The sequence below is a fragment of the Nerophis lumbriciformis genome, linkage group LG09, assembly GCF_033978685.3.
Source record: "Nerophis lumbriciformis linkage group LG09, RoL_Nlum_v2.1, whole genome shotgun sequence".
NCBI classification, from domain to species: domain Eukaryota; kingdom Metazoa; phylum Chordata; class Actinopteri; order Syngnathiformes; family Syngnathidae; genus Nerophis; species Nerophis lumbriciformis.
The window spans coordinates 26,188,895-26,208,861 of NC_084556.2; the positions used below are offsets into that span (position 1 = coordinate 26,188,895).

Here is a 19,967-nt window from a genome sequence, read left to right on the forward strand (position 1 = left end):
TCGACGTAAGTAATCAGGGGAAAGCTGCAATTGAACGGCATGCGGGTACGGATAAACATAAAAGTAATAAACATGCGGCAGGTACCTCTTCAATGAGGACATTTTTTCATGAAGTTTCGTCGCTCCTGGATGACAAGATAACTGCTGCGGAGCTGTGCAAGGTGTACCATGCTGTAAAGCAGTGGTTCTCAAATGGTACCCTGGGGGTATGTAATGTAATGTAAGTTCATAAACTGAACATCAAATTAAGTAGGCTATTCCATTCATTACCATAAACCCAGAGTTTCCCCCATGCCATGATGGTTTGACCCTCACTAAAATGTCGGTCAAAAAGAACTGTGAAAAGAAATGCAACAATGCAATATTCAGTGTTGACAGCTACATTTTTTGTAGACATGTTCCATAAATATTGATGTTAAAGATTTCTTTTTTTGTGAAGAAATGTTTAGAATTAAGTTCCTGAATCTAGATGAATCTCTATTACAATCCCCAAAGAGGGCACTTTAAGTTGATGATTACTTCTATGTGTAGAAATCTTTATTTATAATTGAATCACTTGTTTATTTTTCAACAAGTTTTTAGTTATTTTACATATTTTTTTCCAAATAGTTTAAGAAAGACCACTACAAATGAGCAATATTTTGCACTGTTATACAATTTAATAAATCAGAAACTGATGACATAGTGCTGTATTTTACTTCTTTATCTCTTTTTTTCAACCAAAAATGCTTTGCTCTGATTAGGGGGCACTTGAATTAAAAAAATGTTCACAGGGGGTACATCACTGAAAAAAGGTTGAGAACCACTGCTGTAAAGCATCACCAGTCCTACAGAAGTTTAGACTGTGGCATGAAAGTGGACCAGGAGATTTTCAGTGACTATCCCACAGCTAAAGGGATGGCCTGTGGCCGAACAAAAGCCAAGGCATTGTGCGAGAACGTCATTGCTCACTATTCGGTACAGGAACATACCGACTACATAAAAGAAAACAACCTACCCTTTTCCGTAGCAACCGACGCCTCAAATAAAGGAACAAACAAGTGTTTTCCCATTGTGGTAAGGTATTTTCACTTTGATGAAGGCATCCAACATGTCCTGTTGGATTTTTATAGTGACAGCAACGAAACGTCAGAAGCCATAACAAACCAGCTGCTGGCAAAACTTGAGATGTCTGGCTTAGAGGTGAAAAACATGTCTGCATATGCAGCAGACAATGCCAGTGTCAATTGTGGCAAACATAACAGTGTATCAGAAGCTGAAACTGAGCCAAAAAGATGTGCTCACTGCAAACTGTTTGGCCCATATTCTGCATAACGCAACCAGATATGCAGCAAGCAGCCTTGATGTTGATGTGGAAAAATTTTTGTGGCATTTTTAAAAAATTATATATGTTAACTACATTTAAGTCCACACATGTTATGCTTTGTGGCACTCTGCACTTGAAAAGATTAATCTCAGTGGTCACTTTTTGAACACCACAATGTATTGAATAAATACAAATACTGTTAACAAACACTTGACTTTAAATTTTTTTCCTATTCAGCCACACAAACATCATCTTTAAACCACTCAAAATTGTACTATAAATAAGAGTATACCAGAGTCCTATGTACACCATAGTAATTTATTGATATGCCGCATAATGTCCTCCTTTTTGGTATCATGGAAATGGTCACCCTAGTAATATACTCTAACGCCGTTATTACCAACCCTGCTGATATTTGCCAAAACTGTCATTATTGCCCTGCCTGCATGAGATCAAACTGGTATGCAATTCTGACCACTAAAGCAAGATTCTTGCGAGAGAAAACCGTGTTTCCTCAGGAGATGATTATCTGTCCAATAGCACACTCTCAGCCTACTCCAACTGCAATGATAGATGGCCGCGTTATTGACTTCAGGTTAATTCAAAACTGCACTGCCGAGTGAGATGAATGGTCTTGATAAGAGCTCTGTTCATACTCACACTTAACAGTAACATATCCTTTCTGCTCTAACATTGAAGTTGTGAAACAATCTCATACATAGACATTTGGGTGGATACTCTGTTATGTTCCTTTAACTTGTGAATTGTTATACAAAGGGCCGCAATAAGCTTTAACCATGACCCAACATGACACAAAAGAAAAGTGCATTCACAATTCCTGAGGCCTTCATTGTGGTGCGTGTAAGGTGGATTGAACTGAATAAATAGTGGAAGAGCAACCTTTAAGATCAATGTTTCTCTTTTGTTGCACACATCATTACACAGCAGAGAATGCATTCATCAGTCATTGTGGCCATGGTTTTTCAATAAAATCAAATTAAGAAAATCCTCTGAATCAATTATAAAAGTATTCAATCAATTTAGGAACAGCGAAAACAAAAAAAATGCAATGAGAATACACTTTAAGGAGACAATAGATACAAAGAAGATTTGTTCATTGATTTTCTGAGCAGCAGTGGGTTTGAACACAAAATCTAAGAATTGTATTTTTCCAAGTTTCTTTCCAGTACATCTCAACCCAAGATTGTGTTTTCTGCTTTCTGGCTAATTGTGCATGCTGGGTTCTTGCCGCCTTCCCAGTAGTACCTGGAGAAGAACAACTAAGGAAGGTGAAATTAATTCAGTTTCTTTTGGTGAAAGAGAGAGAGGCAAGCTTGTTTTTGCTGCAGGACCCAGTAGGATGCATTTCTGCAGTTTGTGCAGCGGTGGCCATCCATACTAAAACAGATACTGCTGGTAACCAAACTTACAAAATATCTTAAATATTTTAGATTACAAACAATTGTTGTTTATTCCATGATAGCTCAATTGACCACAAAAAGGAGTAAGATAAGAAAGGCTAATGTGTGTTTTTTTTTTTTTAATTTTAGATTTTTAAAAAAAAAGAAAGAAAGCTCAGTACAGAAGCTCAATGTTTCTAAAGCCACAGAATGTATGAGCTGTCAAGATTGCAGCCTTAGGACCCTGAGGAAAAAGTGGACCAAGGTTGCTGCAGAGGTAGCTTTGCAATTTGTATGCACCCCATCTGATAACGTCTCTTGGATCACAGATGGATTAAGGATTTTCCTTCAGCATGGACGCCTCCTTTTGATTTTGTTTCCTCCTCTTTTTGTAGGTCTATGCTGAACCTTGTTTCCCTCTTTCTGTTTCAATTTCAAGTGCTTGAAAGCCTGAAGGAGCAGACTGAGCAATCTTTTTTTTTTTTTTTTTTTTTTTTACCAAAGAGAGGAAGCCGTAACACAGGAGCAATAACCTGGACGGGTAAGTTGTGAAGTTACTATACTGTAGTATATTTGGTCTATTTTAGTAGTTTAGGTAAAACCTTTTTTGTCATACACACACAGGTTGATTAATCTCAGCACTGCCTATTTATTCAGATTATTTCCAGGATTGAACTGCCGAAAGTTATATACAAATTGAATTTGTATCACTTTTGCAATGCAATTTTATGTGCTGCATAAAAGTTTGGTTTGCTTTCAAAGCAACTTTGATATAATTTGTTTGTTTATTTGTTATTGTACACAGTAGCCACTTGTCATTCTGGGGTCCATCACACAAGACAATGACACCATTGAAAAAAAGCCTTAACAATACATAGAAAAGACAATCAATTAAACAGTTCAAATTTAAAATAAATAATAAAAAATAAAATGACAAAAAGCAGACTTAAGTGTAGTATCTCTGCAAGCTTCATTTTAAAAGCCCTTACATCTTTTAAACTACTTTTAATGCACGAGTAAACCTATGCCACCATAACACAGTTATTTTTTTGCATAGCACATGTTCTTGCTCCTGGTACTGCTACAGTATGTCTCCATTAATCTGTTGTTAAGTGGAGTGACTGTCTTGTCACAAACATGAAAAAGTTTAGTGTAAGATAAGTGTGAGTATGAATGATATAAAACAATGCAAGAAGTTTTTTTAATAAACGCTTATCTGCATGTAACATGAGAGATCTCGATGCATACTTTCAATACTAGTCCAATCGTGCAGACTTATGTTGCATTAGTTGGAGATTTTGAATGTCTTTCTTTAGCGTACATGACCAAATAACGGCGCAATAATCGAACTGAGACAACGCCAATGACTGTTAAACTTTTTTGATTGAAGAATCAGTCATCAATTTAGCACATCTAATAACAAAAACAGTCCTGCCAATTTAGAACACAATCTTGTCCATACAAAAAGACTGTTCCCGCTTAGTTCCTACTGTAGAAGCTTTGCTGCACCTCCATTTTCGGATCTGTTTCCCTCCAGCGCACCTGTTTTCTATTGGTCATTAGGCCTATTTAAGTTCTTTCTGGTTGACCTGTCGGGCGGTGGATTATTGTATTGTTTCACTTTGCTGTATGCTCTGCTGCCACTATGCACCCCCCCGCCTCCCCAGTTCAGTTAAACTATTTTACATGCATATCTCCGTCTATCTTTGCATCCTGGGGCCACGACAAGCTCAACTATGCACAGCCGTGACATAAATAGTTTTTTAACATTTGATAATTTTTCCATGAGCAGAGTACAGACAGAATCCAATTTGGTCTATGTCATTGCTATTGGACATATTTAGCCAAATCCTCACTTTTTCCCCCATTTTATATTGGAATGTTTTCCTTACTGAATAAAAAACAAGCGTTTACATTCCCTCAAACACTTATAACTCTCTTAGAGTTATTTTTTGCTTGATTTCTTTGACTTCTGGTATAGAAAATCCTTCTGTGGTCTTGAAACCCCAAAAGGGATTAGGCTGAAGACGTGTTGGAATTGCTTTCAAACTAAAGCAGACTCATAGGATCACGTTGTATATGGTGCCCCCGCATTTCCCGGCTAGCTCAATACTACACAATTCAACATCGGAAATTGCCCATATTCAGGTACAAGGTTATTATTTATGTTCCTATATGGTTTTCACTCTTTCAACTTGCGGACATTTCCACTCCAAGGTTTTAAATGCGTCAAACCGCATGTTCATTTGCTGCTGACATGGGTCATTCCTCTTCGGGGACCAGAGGTCAATCCCCCTTGTGGCTGGTTCATGGGATCATCATCAGTTATCTTCAGGCCAGATTCACTCTCCCACAATGCCTACTCAGCTGACTATGAGTCGTTACTAAGAGTATTATCAATGCTCCAGATATGGCCCATCATATTTTGAACGCCTTTTGTCTTGCTCTGATAGCTCCCCCCTAATACATGTAGTGACAATGATGAAAACATGTTACCATCCCTTTCATTCGTTTCCCCCACAAGGTACAAATGATAAATATGAGGAGGTTCTAATAGGAGAATTTTGAAAAAATAAAATATTTTTGATTGACAGCAGACCTGAATCATGCAGGTGAGTTGTGTGCAGATCAAATATTTGAATCTATTTCAACAGAACTAGGCTCTTTTTTCACCGCCTGCCGCTTCCTCAGTTCTTCAATGAATCACACTTCCTGTCTGCCCCCTGCTGGCATTCAACACGCTGGCGGCAATGACACCGTACCTTTCAACCTGTTCACATGATGATTTAGTCGGGTTTTGTGTGACATGTACCAGGACAGATGTATTTATGGATTAAAGCGGAAATTTATGATTGAATGCTTGAACAACTGGAAAAATATGTAGAGAACAAATGACCATAGAACCGTAAATGCAATTATCACGATGTAGGAGTGTGTTGTATATACAGTAGTGTTGTCCCGATACCAATATTTTGGTACCGATACTCGTACCAAAATTATTTTGATTATTTTGATTAGTTTCGATACTTTTCGAAAAAAAAGGGACAACAAAAAATGTCATTATTGGCTTTATTTTAACAAAAAATCTTATCGTACATTAAACATATTTTTGTTATTGCAAGTTTGTCCTTAAATCAAATAGTGAAAACACTAGACATATTGTCTTTTATTAGTAAGTAAGCAAACAAAGGCTCCTAATTCAGCTACTGACGTATGCAGTAACATATTGTGTCATTTATCATTCTATTACTTTGTCAAAATTATTAGGACAAGTGGTAGAAAATTCATTATTAATCTACTTGTTCATTTATTGTTATTATCTGCTTACTTTCTCTTTTAACATGTTTTATCTACACTTCTGTTAAAATGTAATAATCACTTATTCTTCTGTTGTTTAATACTTTACATTAGTTTTAGATGATACCACAAATTTGGGTATCAATCCGATACTAAGTAGTTACAGGATCAGACATTGGTCATATTCAAAGTCCTCATGTGTCCAGAGACATATTTTCTGAGTTTATAAACATAATATAAATAAAAAAGAAGAAGCTGTTGTGATGCCAAAAAATATAGACGTAATCATAGTAGAATCGACTAGATACGCTACTGTACTTGCTATCATTACAATGGATGTTAGGTGTAGATCCACCAATGGCGTTTGTTTAAATTATTAATTTTTAATTTAATTTTATTTCATTTATTTATTTATTTAAAAAAAAAAAACCGTTTTTAATATATATAATAATGATAATTATTATTATTACTATTTATTTAATTATTTATTTATTTAATATATTTTATTAAATATTATTTATTTTTTTCCCCCTCCCTCAGGGGGGGTTCGACAGGGCGGTTGCTGGTTGTTCCATCTCCAACGTTGGGGTCCCTTCGGGTGGGGTGGGTGGTTCCCGTGGCCTCGTGCTGGGTGGTCCTGCGGCGGCCAATTTGGGTGGGGTGGCCGGGGGCGGGCCTCGCCGCGCTGTCCGGGGGTGGGGGGTGGGCTCGTGTGGGCCCCGGTTGCCGGTGATGCGGGGGCGGTCTTCCCGTTTGGTTGCGGGGAGTCTCTGGGCCCCCCGGGTGTGGCGTCCCGCCTTTCTGCCCGTGTGGGGTGTGGTCTTTTGCTGGCTTGGGGTCTGGCTGTCCCCTGCTTTTCTCGTGCCTTGTCCTCTGCCGGGTGGTCTGTCTGCGGCCTGCTGCTGGCTCTTACGGGCGGCGCAGTGGGCCTGGCTCTGGGGTTCCTGTCGCTGGCCGGCCTGGCTGTGTGGGGGAGGCGGTCCCTGGTTCCCTGGGCGCCACACCTACTGTTTGTGGATTGGGCTCTCGGGGAGGCTGGGGCCGTGCTCTGGCTCCCACGCACACTGGGAGTCAAATGTATTGTACATGCAAATTTACATATACTCACATACATACATACATACCTGTACATACATAGGTACCTACGCTCCCACACATTTTTTCTCTTTCTATTCCCTTCTGTTCCGGCCCGGCTGCACCAAATGATAATATAAACAGATTTAATAAAGTCAAATACAAATAAGGCAACAAGAGAAGTATCCTACACTTCTCTTTTGTAAAGTAAATCTGAACAGCCGATATGGGCATCTACATCAACTATATGATTTGCCTGAGAAGATGGACAGGACAAAAAAACAAAAAAACAATACAAATACATTTTTGGGGCGGACTGGTACTTTTCAGAGGCGGTATTGTACCAAACATGATTCATTAGTATCGCGGTACTATACTAATACCGGTATACTGTACAACCCTTTTTTTAATTTTTATTTTTTATTTATTTATTTATTTTTGTCCTGTCCAGCTTCTCAGGCAAATCATATAGTTGATGTAGATGCCCATATCGGCTGTTCAGATTTACTTTACAAAAGAGAAGTGTAGGATACTTCTCTTGTTGCCTTATTTGTATTTGACTTTATTAAATGTATTTATGTTATCGTTTGGTGCAGGAGGGGATAGAAAGAGAAAAAAAGGAAGACAGGGGGAAATTGTGGGGACACGAGGGGGATAAGATAGAGAGAGAAAAAAACCCACAGCAAACACAACAATAACAACAACAACAACAACAATAGAGCAACATCAGCAAATACGATATGTACAAATATGATGGTAAAAGTGATAGCAAAGAAGCAGTTAGCTAAACAATACTACCGACATGACAATGAGCATTATTACACTACAAATGGAGCAATACAAATACCAATAGAAATAGCGCTATTGATAATGAACAATACCAATAACTTACCTCTATTATCAACAATACAGTTGTTCAAATGCAACAATACATATTAGTAATGATAACTAGAGATACAAAAGAATGCAGAAAAATGGAGGGGAAGAAAGAGCAGCAACCTATATTAACCTTGTAGATTGTTATAGTAACAATAGGTTAAGCTTTGTCAGTGTGCCATGTGTTACCCAGTTTACCCTACGGCAACAACGTTAATATATGTTTGATGAAACGTGATTATGTGCATGAGTGTATGTATGTATATGTACAGTATGTGTATATGTGTGTTTGTACAGTGAGTGTATATGTACAGTATGTGCATTTGTATGTTTGTACAGCGAATGTGCGTGTGGATGTACAAACTAGTATGTAGGTATGTACTGTATTTGTGTATGTATGTGGGAGCGTAGGTACCTATGTATGTATGTACAGGTATGTATGTATGAATGAATAACGGTGTGTATGTGAGTATATGTATATTTGTATGTACAATATATTTGACTCCCAGTGTGTGTGGGAGCCAGAGTGCGGCCCCAGCCACCCAGAGAGCCCAACCCACAAACAGTAGGTGTGGTTTTCCTAAGATTCTGTATTCTTCAGACCTTATGGAATAGCTTACTAATGAAAACCAAGGTACCACTATACTACAAAAGAAGATACAGTAGCTAAATCAACATTGAGCCAGTTGCATTCGACTTTTGATACTGCTCGAAATCAATAGATGTAATTTATTATAAAAGGAAATACAGTGAAATGTACAACTTTGGTATATGGCAAAATAAACAAGTAGTTAGAGTCGTGTGTTTGTGTATCCATGCTGTTGGAAAGCAATCCACTTTCCAGACGATATATCGCTATCTCAAATGATATACTGCGTTTTTAAAGTATAGCTTGAATTAGGGTTTCAAACTAAAGTACAATATGCAATTGTGGGAGAAATTGTGTATGAATGCTGAAAAGCTGAAGCTAAACTAAAATGCTAACAAGCAGCGCCCCATCCAGATTGCACCGACGAACAAAATATGCGACTCTAGTGCATGTGTCAGCAAACATAGCCAAAGGAGCTAACGTGCTAATGCTAGCATGCTTGTCAGAGTTTGTAGGACGCGAACCCCAAGATGCAGAGAAGGCGGAAGGCGTTATACGGGAAAACATGATTTAATGTTCGAAATAAAGTAAAAACACAAACTAGGAACAGGCAAAATGGAAACAGGAACCAGAAAACAGAAAAACTGGAAATAGCAAACGGCTAACAGGAAAACAAGAAGCTAGGAGAAACCAACCGTAAATAGCTATAAGGAACAGCTTACCGCTATGACGACAGCGACAAGGACAGGTAGACACTACAATGACATCGGCAATGACAATCAGGTAGTGATGACAATGATCCAGCAGTGACTGGAGGGTAGGGCAGGTATAAATAGCAGCTGGCTGATTGACACCAGGTGTGGCCAGATGCCAATCAGCCACAGCTGAGGGGACACAGCACTCAGGGAGACAAGTAGGAAATAAAGACAAAATAAAAGTGCTGGACAGAAAACTAAGACAAACTCAGAGAAAAAACTAAAACACAGTCAAACTGTCAGGGACAAGCCTGACAGTAGCCCCCCTTCCTATAACGGATACCAGACGTTCTAGAAACCCCCCCCCCCCCCAAAAAGTCCAAAGTCACGGGAGGGTGGAGGGAGGACAAGGAGGTGGGCCACCAGGCTAAGTGTCCCCGCAACCAGCGGGGAAGAGTTAGGTGGCGACGGCGAGTTGAACGCCGCCGCAATTGGCGAGGCGGCTCGTCCGCCGGTGTGGGAGAACCCACCGGAGACGATGGTGGCGCCCTCTGCTGGCCCACCGGAGAAGATGGCGGTGGCACCCTCTGCTGGCCCACCGGAGAAGATGGCGGTGGCGCCCTCTGCTGGCCCACCGGGGAGGATGGCGGTGGCGCCCTCTGCTGGCCCACCGGGGAGGATGGCGGTGGCGCCCTCTGCTGGCCCACCGGGGAGGATGGCGGTGGCGCCCTCTGCTGGCCCACCGGGGAGGATGGCGGTGGCGCCCTCTGCTGGCCCACCGGAGTGCATGGTGGCGCGTCTGTTGGCTCACCGGAGAGGAGGATGGTGGCGCCCTCTGCTGCTAGCCCACCGGAGAAGAGGATGGTGGCGCCCTCTGCTGCTGGCCCACCGGAGAAGAGGATGGTGGCGCCCTCTGCTGCTGGCCCACCGGAGAAGAGGATGGTGGCGCCCTCTGCTGCTGGCCCACCGGAGAAGAGGATGGTGGCGCCCTCTGCTGCTGGCCCACCGGAGAGGAGGATGGTGGCGCCGTCTGCTGCTGGCCCACCGGAGAGGAGGATGGTGGCGCCGTCTGCTGCTGGCCCACCGGAGAGGAGGATGGTGGCGCCGTCTGCTGCTGGCCCACCGGAGAGGAGGATGGTGGCGCCGTCTGCTGCTGGCCCACCGGAGAGGAGGATGGTGGCGCCGTCTGCTGCTGGCCCACCGGAGAGGAGGATGGTGGCGTCGTCTGCTGCTGGCCCACCGGAGAGGAGGATGGTGGCGCCGTCTGCTGCTGGCCCACCGGAGAGGAGGATGGTGGCGCCGTCTGCTGCTGGCCCACCGGAGAGGAGGATGGTGGCGCCGTTGGTTGTAGACCCACCGGAGTGCATGGTGGCGTCTGCCGGCCCACCGGACTGCATGGTGGCGTCTGCCGGCCCACCGGACTGCATGGTGGCGTCTGCCGGCCCACCGGACTGCATGGTGGCGTCTGCCGGCCCACCGGAGTGCATGGTGGCGTCTGCCGGCCCACCGGAGTGCATGGTGGCGCCGTAGGTTGCAGACCCACCGGAGATGATGGTGGCGTCTGCCGGCCCACCGGAAATGATGGTGGCGTTTGTTGCAGACCCACCTGAGATGATGGCGTTGTCTTTTGCAGACCCACTGGGGCGAGAAGTAGCTGTGCCTCCCTAGCTGCACAGCCACTCATAGCCCCCCCCCCTCAAGGGACGGATCCCAGACATCACCAGATAGGCCCACAGACGACAGGGGTGGGTGGGAGAGGGCTTGGAATGAGGCCGAACTTTTCTTTAATTTATCCATTAATTCCAAAGCCTTGTTCATCCTCTCCGCCATGGACATGTCTGCGAGGTTCGAATTTGGCTGGATCATTATGTCAAGGTTTGTTGTTGACGAACCCCAATATGCAGAGATGGCAGCAGGCTTGGTACAAGGAAACATGGTTTTAATGTTCGAAATAAAGTAAAAACACAAACTAGGAACAGGCAAAATGGAAACAGGAACCAGAAAACAGAAAAACTGGAAATAGCAAACGGCTAACAGGATCTGGCTAACAGGAAAACAAGAAGCTAGGAGAAACCAACCGTAAATAGCTATAAGGAACAGCTTACCGCTATGACGACAGCGACAAGGACAGGTAGACACTACAATGACATCGGCAATGACAATCAGGTAGTGATGACAATGATCCAGCAGTGACTGGAGGGTAGGGCAGGTATAAATAGCAGCTGGCTGATTGACACCAGGTGTGGCCAGGTGCCAATCAGCCACAGCTGAGGGGACACAGCACTCAGGGAGACAAGTAGGAAATAAAGACAAAATAAAAGTGCTGGACAGAAAACTAAGACAAACTCAGAGAAAAAACTAAAACACAGTCAAACTGTCAGGGACAAGCCTGACAATGCTAACAGTTAGCATGTGTCAAGTACCACATTGTATGATTCTAAGATGTACGTCTGCAAAATTACCTAAAGGTTATCATGCTAATATTAACATGATAATTTAACGGGGGCCAGCCAGTGTTGCTGTGCCAGGTGTATGTTGGTAAACCTCACTCCCTGACATCTTCAAGAGTAGTGCTGGCAGCTGGGCTGCGAGCTTGGGCTTCTAGTTCAGTGGTTAGCACACTCGCCTCTCTATACAAATGACGAATGTTTGAGTCCCTGTGCGGAATGGGGTAAGAAGGCATTGGGGTCAAACCATCTGGGTTACATTGGTGCCGTGACCCGGATGACAGTGAGGTTTAGGGGGAGTGAGAGTAACGGAGACAGTCAGTGCGGCTGTGCCAGGTGTAGGTTGGTATACCTCACTCCCCGACGACTTCAAGGGTAGTGCTGGCTCGGGTTTTTAGCCCAGTGGTCAGCACATTTGTCTCTCACACGGACGAACAAGGTTCGTGTCCGCTTGCGGCATATGGTAAACAGGCAAATTAGCTGGCTTACACTAATAATTAGCATAAGTAAAGTACCAGGTTATACGCCTCTGAGGCGTACCCTGCAAAATTACTGACTCATGTTAGCATGCTAATGTTAACATGCTAACAGTTAGCATATGTCAAGTACCAAGTCATCTGCTTCTGGGGTGTATGCCTGCAAAATTAGCTAAAACAGTTAGCATGCTTTTCAGCATTCACACAATTATTGTGGAAACAACAATTTGTTTGTCATGCATAATAACTGAAATATTGCAAATAATGTAATTGTGTCTCAAATGCCTTAACTAAACATATAAGCACAATTTATGTCATACAGTATATAAATCCCACAGGTTTAGTTTATTAATGCGGAGAATTACAAGGTGTATCATTATTGTAGTACTGCAAATGCCATTGGTGCTTTTAAATGCGACCAATATAATTATTTAGGGTGAGTATGTGTTTATCTGTACAAAAGGAGTTGGAGGCAAGAAAAGATGCGATATCGGCTGTTGCACATGGAGCGTAGGGGGTTGCGGTGCTCCTGAAAACTGATTCTGGTCACGCTCTAGCGCCTGCTGGAGTATTGTGATCTGTCTGGGGTGGTATAAGGGGAGCTCCTGCTCTTTGTTATTGACAATATGTTAGATGGTGAGCTGTGATTATTCTCTAGCAGTCGGAGGGAGGAAGGAAATCAGCGCTCCCGTCTCCTTTGATCTGAAGACTCTGCCCTCGGTTCAGTGCACGAGAAGATCAGTCTAACAGATATTTTGTTATATCCTTCAGGAGGGGAGGCCTGGTGGGAATGCTCAACATTCACTGGCCACTTCATTGGGTATAAACCATGCGAATATGAGAGCGACATCAAAACTCAGTGTAATACTACACATATTAAGACATACTTTGGTTGCTAAGTCACAGAGAGTGCAAAGAAAAAAAGTGCTTCAAACTACACCTACAGTTAAAGTATATTGTTTAGTCAAAATTCTGGACAGGTAGTTTACATTTAAAGTTAAAGTGAGGGGGAAAAAAGAAAGTAATAAATAAATATTTCTGTCATAATGAAGTGGTCGTGTCATGATTAGTTACAAAATGAATTTAGAATCCTCTCTTCAATTATACAGGCTTTCATGAAACAAATTAGAGCTCCACTTTTCAAAATGGGTACCAAATGTGGTACCGGGTATCTTTTTACACATACAATCAATCAATCAATCAACATTTATTTGTATAGCCCTAAAGCACAAGTGTCTCAAAAGGGCTGCACAAGCCACAACGACATCCTCGGCTCAGATCCCACATCAGGGCAAGAAAAAACTCAACCCAATGGGATACAATGAGAAACCTTGGAGGGGACCGCAGATGTGGGGACCCCTCCCCCCAGTGCGACCGGTGCAATGGACATTGAGTGGATCTAGTTAATAGTGTGAGAGTCCAGTCCATAGTGGGGCCAGCAGGAGATCATCTTGAGTGGAGACAAGTCAGCAGCACAGAGACGTGCCCAACTGATGCACAGATGAGTGGTCCAACCCGGGTCCCGACTTTGAACAGCTAGCGCATCATCTGTGGTCACCTAATAAGCTCTCCACACAGGAGTGGGGACCAGAGCAGAAAAGAGACGGCAGATCAACTGGTCTAAAAGGGGGGTCTATTTAGTGTATACAAATTAGTTTTAATATGGGACTTAAATGCTTCTACTGAGGTAGCATCTCTAACTCATACTTGCCAACCCTCCCGGATTTTCGGGGAGACTCCCGAAATTCAGCGCCTCTCCCGAAAACCTCCCGGGACAAATTTTCTCCCGAAAATCTCCCGAAATCCATGCGGACCTGAGTGACGTGTCGGCAGCCTGTTTTCACGTCCGCTTTCCCACAATATAAACAGAGTGCCTGCCCAATGACGTTATAACTGTAGAATGATCGAGGGCGAGTTCTTGGTTTCTTATGTGGGTTTATTGTTAGGCAGTTTCATTAACGTCCTCCCAGCGCGGCAACAACACACAACAACAGCAGTCACGTTTTCGTCTACCATAAAGCAGTTTGTCTGCCGTAAACAGCAATGTTGTGACACTCTTAAACAGGACAATAATGCCATATACTGTACATGCATATGTGACATTAACATCTAGGGCTTTTAGAGAGTGCACAACTGCGCACACAACAAGGAGACGAAGCAGAATGCATCATCAGAGAGGGTGTTCAGCATGGTTGGAAAAATAGTGACAGAGAATAGAACAAGGATGGACAATTCAACCCTTAACTCAACAATGAGTAGATGAGTGTTATGTGTAAATAAATTAACACTGAAATTCAAGTATTTCTCTCTCTCTCTCTCTCTCTCTCTCTCTCTCTCTCTCTCTCTCTCTCTCTCTCTCTCTCTCTCTCTATATATATATATATATTATATATATATATATATATATATATATATATATATATATATATATATATGCTTGCTTGCGGCTGTCCATCGATTACGATGATGACGTTGCTCCAGTAATGGGTTATTGAGGGGGGTTTCGTATATGCCATTGCATGTGGCTGTGCAGGCCAATGCGCGACCCGCATGGTTTGCCACATGTGGGGCAGATGTAGTCCACGCTTGAGAGGGGGGCCCCTGCAGCGCGCTGATGTCGCTGTAAACGTTGTTGTTTTCTCCTCTCAGTGGTCTGCTCCTGGAGATGAGCAATGCCGGCGTGACTGCAGTTGCGCCAGGTGTGGCGATCAGCAGCCAAGACTTCCAGTGCGGAAGGCTGGATAGCACAGCGCTTCAGGAGGGTTTTTATGTGGTCCTTGTAGCGTTTCCGCTGACCCCCAGGAGACCTACAGCCTTCCTGGAGTTGGCCGTAGAGGATCTGTCGGGGGAGCCTCTGGGTGGGCATGCGGATTACATGCCCCACCCAGCGCAGATGTCTTTGCGCAAGGAACACTTGGATGCTGGGTGTTTGGGTCCGGTCATAAATATCCACATGTGGGACTCTGTCCTCCCAGGTCAGACCCAGGATCCGTTGCAGGCAGCGGATGTGGTATCTCTCCAGGATTCTGACGTGCCTTTGGTAAGGGGTCCAGGCTTCCGAGCCGTATAGCAGTGTGGACAGACAAACTGCTTTGTAAACAGCTGCTTTGGTGGAAACTGTCAGGTTTCTGTTCAGGAAGACCCTGGTTTTGAGCCTACCGAAGGCAGCAGACGCTAACCCAACACGAACCTGGATGTCATTATCGATGTTACAGGTGGGGGACAGGACGCTTCCGAGGTAGGTGAAATGTGGAACGATGGTGAGCTGCTGGCCATCAATGTTGAAGACAGGCACTTCTGACTGGTGGGTAGAGTGTTGCGCAATGATCTGAGTTTTTGAAATGTTGACCTTGAGTCCTAGGGCGCTGTATGTGGATGAGACCACGTTAAGTGCACGTTGTAGAGATTCTGGCGTGTGGGCAAGGAGAGCACAATCGTCAGCATACTGAAGTTCTAGGATCTGTTGTTTTGTCATTTTAGTGAAGGCCTGGAGGCGCCGGATGTTGAAGAGACTGCCGTCCAGCCGGAACTGTATGTGGATGCCATCTGTGTTTCCCAGAGCTTTGTGTGAGAGGAGGGTGACTGCTGAGAGAAAGAGGTTGAACATGACAGGGGCTAGGACACATCCCTGCCTAACCCCGACTTTCACATTAAAAGAGGGGGATTGCTGGCCTCCAATGCGGACACAGGCTCGCATTCCATCGTGTAGTTGTCTCAGGATGTTGAGGAACTTTGGCGGAATCCCCAGCCTTCCCAGTAAGTCCCAGAGGAGATTCCGGTTCACAGTGTCAAATGCCTTGGACAGGTCGATGAAGGCGATGTACAGATCCTGGTGGTGTTCCCGGCACTTTTCTTGTACCTGCCTGGCTACAAAGATCATGTCAGTAGTACTGCGATCTCTTCTGAATCCACACTGTGATTCAGGCAGGATGTTCTCAGAGATGTGAGTAACTAAACGATAGAGCATGACCCGGGCAAGAACTTTCCCAGCAACCGAGAGCAGGGAAATTCCTCTGCTGTTTCCACAGTCGGCTTTGTCACCTTTCCTCTTAAAGATGGTTATTATAGCAGCATCCTTCCATTCCTGGGGGATGGCTTCAGAGGACCAGATGGAGTCAATCAATTGGTGAAGCCGGCGGGTGAGGAGATAGCCACCAAACTTCAGCACCTCAGCTGGGATACCGTCAGGGCCTGGGCTTTTGTTGTTTTTTAGGCCCTTGATGGCTTTTAGGACCTCAGCAAAGGTAGGCGGGGAGTCCAGGTGGTCGACAGGGGGAATGGTCGGGAAATTGGTGAAAATGTCCTGGTCAGAGGGATTTTCGGAGTTAAGGAGAGTGTTGAAATGTTCAGCCCATCTATTTAGGATCTGGGGTGTGTCCTTATAGAGGGTGACTCCGTCTGCTGATCTGACTGGGGTAATGTTTTTTCTCTGTGGACCATATATGGATTTGACGGCATCATAAAATCCATGGGAATTGTTTGTGTCAGCATAAAGTTGGATCTCGCTGGCTTTCTTGATCCACCAGTCATTTTCCATGGCTCTGAGGGTACGCTGGACTTCGGCTCTTATGGAGGAGAGTCGAGTCTTTAGTGTGATGGATTGTGGGTTGGCCAGGTAAGCAGCATGGGCTTTGTGTTTTGCCTTGAGAAGTTTATGGATATCCGGTGCACTGTTGTCAAACCAGTCCTGATGTTTACGCCTGGTGTACCCAAGGGACTCCTCTGCTGCCTGATGGATGGCAGTCCTTAGGGAGTTCCAGCAGGTGTTGATGTCAGGGTCCAGGTGGGTATCAGGGATTGCAGACAAATGTTCTGCAAGCTGTGCTCTGAGCTGTTCTACAGAGTGCTTGGATTTGAGTGCTTCACAGTTGAGTCTCTTGTTTGGTGGTGTTTTCTTCAGTTGGGGGCGGACTTCCATTTGAAATTTGGCTCTGATCATCCGATGGTCAGTCCAGCAGTCCGCTCCACGCATCGCTCTGGAGATTAGGACCTCCTTCCTGTCTCTACGACGGGTGATAATATAGTCGAGGAGGTGCCAATGTTTGGAGCGAGGATGTTGCCAGGAGGTCTTGAATTTATCCTTCAGCTGGAACAGGGTATTGGTGATGATCAACTGATGTTCAGAGCAGAGTGTAAGGAGGCGAAGCCCATTATCATTAAGCCTACCAACCCCGTGCTGACCAAGTGTTCCGGCCCAGAGCCCACTGTCAGAGCCCACCCTCGCGTTAAAATCCCCGAGGAGTATGAGCTTGTCGGTGGGAGGCGTTCCCTCAATGGCAGAGTTTAGTGAGGCATAGAATGAGTCTTTGCTCTCGAGGTCTGCATCCAGAGTTGGGGCGTAGGCGCTGATAAGGGTGACATGGCGATTTTTGGTGAGTGGTACACGCCACGTCATGAGCCTTTCGCTTATACCCACTGGAGACTCTGGGATCTTGTGAAGCAGGCTTGTCCTGGCGGCAAAACCCACTCCATGTAGACGACGGGAGCCTTCTGGATGACCCTTCCAGAAGAAGGTGTAGCCTTCTCCCGCCTCCGTGATTGAGTCTTCCCCATGTAAGCGGGTTTCGCTCAGGGCGGCTATGTCAATGCCGTATCGGTTTAGTTCATGCGCAACGAGTGCTGTTCTTCGCTGTGGGCAGCAGGAGAGATCACGCACATCCAACAGTGTGCGGACGTTCCATGACGCTATTGTGAAGGGAATTTTGTTTCTCTTGTACATTTGTTTTCGACCGCATAAAGGGATGGCCCGGCAGCTGCGGTAGGCTGCCCGGGCGATGAGGAACAGACCATTTTTAGGCCACCTTTTCTAGGCCCTTCCCATTTCAGGGTGAGCAGAGCGGTGCTGCTCAGTCACGTACGAAGCTGCCGGGGAGGCATGCTGTTCCATCCCATGCCACAGCGACCTTCACTCGCACGCCGCCTACGTGCAGGGTTGGGCTAGGTACTGCCAGTCACATCCTTGACCTGTACCAGCCACCCTTCCCCATCGCCGCAGGACTTGAGGGCGGGGAGGTTGGGGGTTAGGGGTAGTGCTGAGGAGGAGCAAAACACCTGCGCAGTGAATTGATTTAAGTGGTGGTAGAAGTGCGCAGTCTCTACCCGCACTGTTTTGTCTTGGCCCCATGTGGCGTCCTCCAGTGGCATGAAAAGCTCATGACGACCTTCTGCCGCATGGGGTTGCAGAGGACTGCCAGAGCACCGGTCTGTTGGTGACTGCCTAATGCGGGTCCTCGCCACAGATTTTTCGTTAGGGGTTTTCTCCCGTAGCCTATAACCAAGTGGTTAGCCAGTAGGCACTGGTCAATGAGGCAGAGACTTTTGAGGCAGTCTCTGCAAGCTATTTAACCCATAGCTGGGACCCTGACAGGTACTACCACCCCGGGTCAGAGTGGACCTGGGAGCAATGATGACTGAGGGGTAACGCCACCTTCCCCAAAACTCCAGAACTCCCGAACTGAAGCCTCATCACCGGATGCAGTTTTGAGTCATACCCAGGACTATATATATATATATATATATACATACATACAATAAAATAAATATATATAGCTAGAATTCACTGAAAGTCAAGTATTTCTTATATATATATATATATATATATATATATATATATATATATATATATATATATATATATATATGAAATACTTGACTTGGTGAATTCTAGCTGTAAATATACCCCCCCCCCCCCCCACACACACACACCTCCCGAAATCGGAGGTCTCAAGGTTGGCAAGTATGCTCTAACTGTCTGAATCAAACTATGCCATATTTTGATACCTTTGTTGCTGGTGGTGTTAGGTCTGCTTACAGACTTTTGCTCAAAACACTTGGTGAGGAAACAAGCACTCAAGCAGCTCTCAGAGCGGACTCAGTGAAAGTCTACCGAAGTAATGTTGCAATTTTTTAAATGCCAACAAAGCAAACATTTCTGACAGGAAATCCTCAGACAAAAAGTAAAGCGGTAAATGGTCTGTATTTAAATAGTGCTTTACTATACCTGCATAATACCCAAAGCGCATTACATTATATGTCACATTCATCCATTCACACACACATTCACACACATGGGGGAAGCTGCCATGCGAGGTGCTAACCACGACCGATCAGGAGCAAGGTGGGTGAAGTGTATTGCCCATGGACACAACGGGCTCCCCTTTTTCAAAATGCGCTAACGTGATGGCTACATTGGCTTTGTCATATACATGCTACGTATTAGTATGGCGACTTCAATACTTTCAAATTTGGTAATGAAAACTTAAACCAAGATGCACGTTACTGGTGTGTAATACAAGTACCATACTTACAGTACACAGACTTTATAGGGTGCAACATAATAGCACACTGGCACATTCAGTTTCATGGCAAAGACTACTTTCTCAATAGGGAACATACAATAGTCTATACAGCTACTGCCATCTGACGTCTTAAAATTGCAACTGAATGCAAAGTCTACGATGTAATACTTGCAAATGAGACTCAGAAATGTATAAGAAACAACAAATCTCAGCTTATTTTTAAATGTTACGTTAAATTTTTTTATTTTATAATGAAATAATTAAAATGTATTAACACACTAAAGTACTGAAAATGGTAACGTAGATTACCGGTATCGATTCCCAGTTACTGGTCCCTAAAAGGTCCCCGGATCCCATGCAGATATTTTTTTTAATCAGTAACAGACGTTTTTGATTTGTTATGCATTTTCATTATAACGCCACCATGCTGGTATTCTGCTCTATGTATTTCCCATAAGACACCGTGCGTTTGATTCGACCAAATGATGCAATGTTGTTACTGTCAGCCA

At 44.2% G+C, this 19,967-nt stretch overlaps 1 protein-coding gene across 1 annotated transcript in view; it reads left to right on the forward strand.

Moving 5' to 3' along the window:
• Nucleotides 1-2,898: 2,898 nt before the first annotated feature.
• LOC133607452 (roundabout homolog 1-like) overlaps nt 2,899-19,967 on the forward strand; it is a 281,312-nt gene continuing 264,243 nt past the window's right edge. Inside the window, exons 1-2 of the mRNA XM_061962074.1 lie at nt 2,899-2,983; nt 3,102-3,247. The gene's annotated coding sequence lies outside the window, so the exon portion shown is untranslated. The remainder of the gene's footprint in view (nt 2,984-3,101; nt 3,248-19,967) is intronic.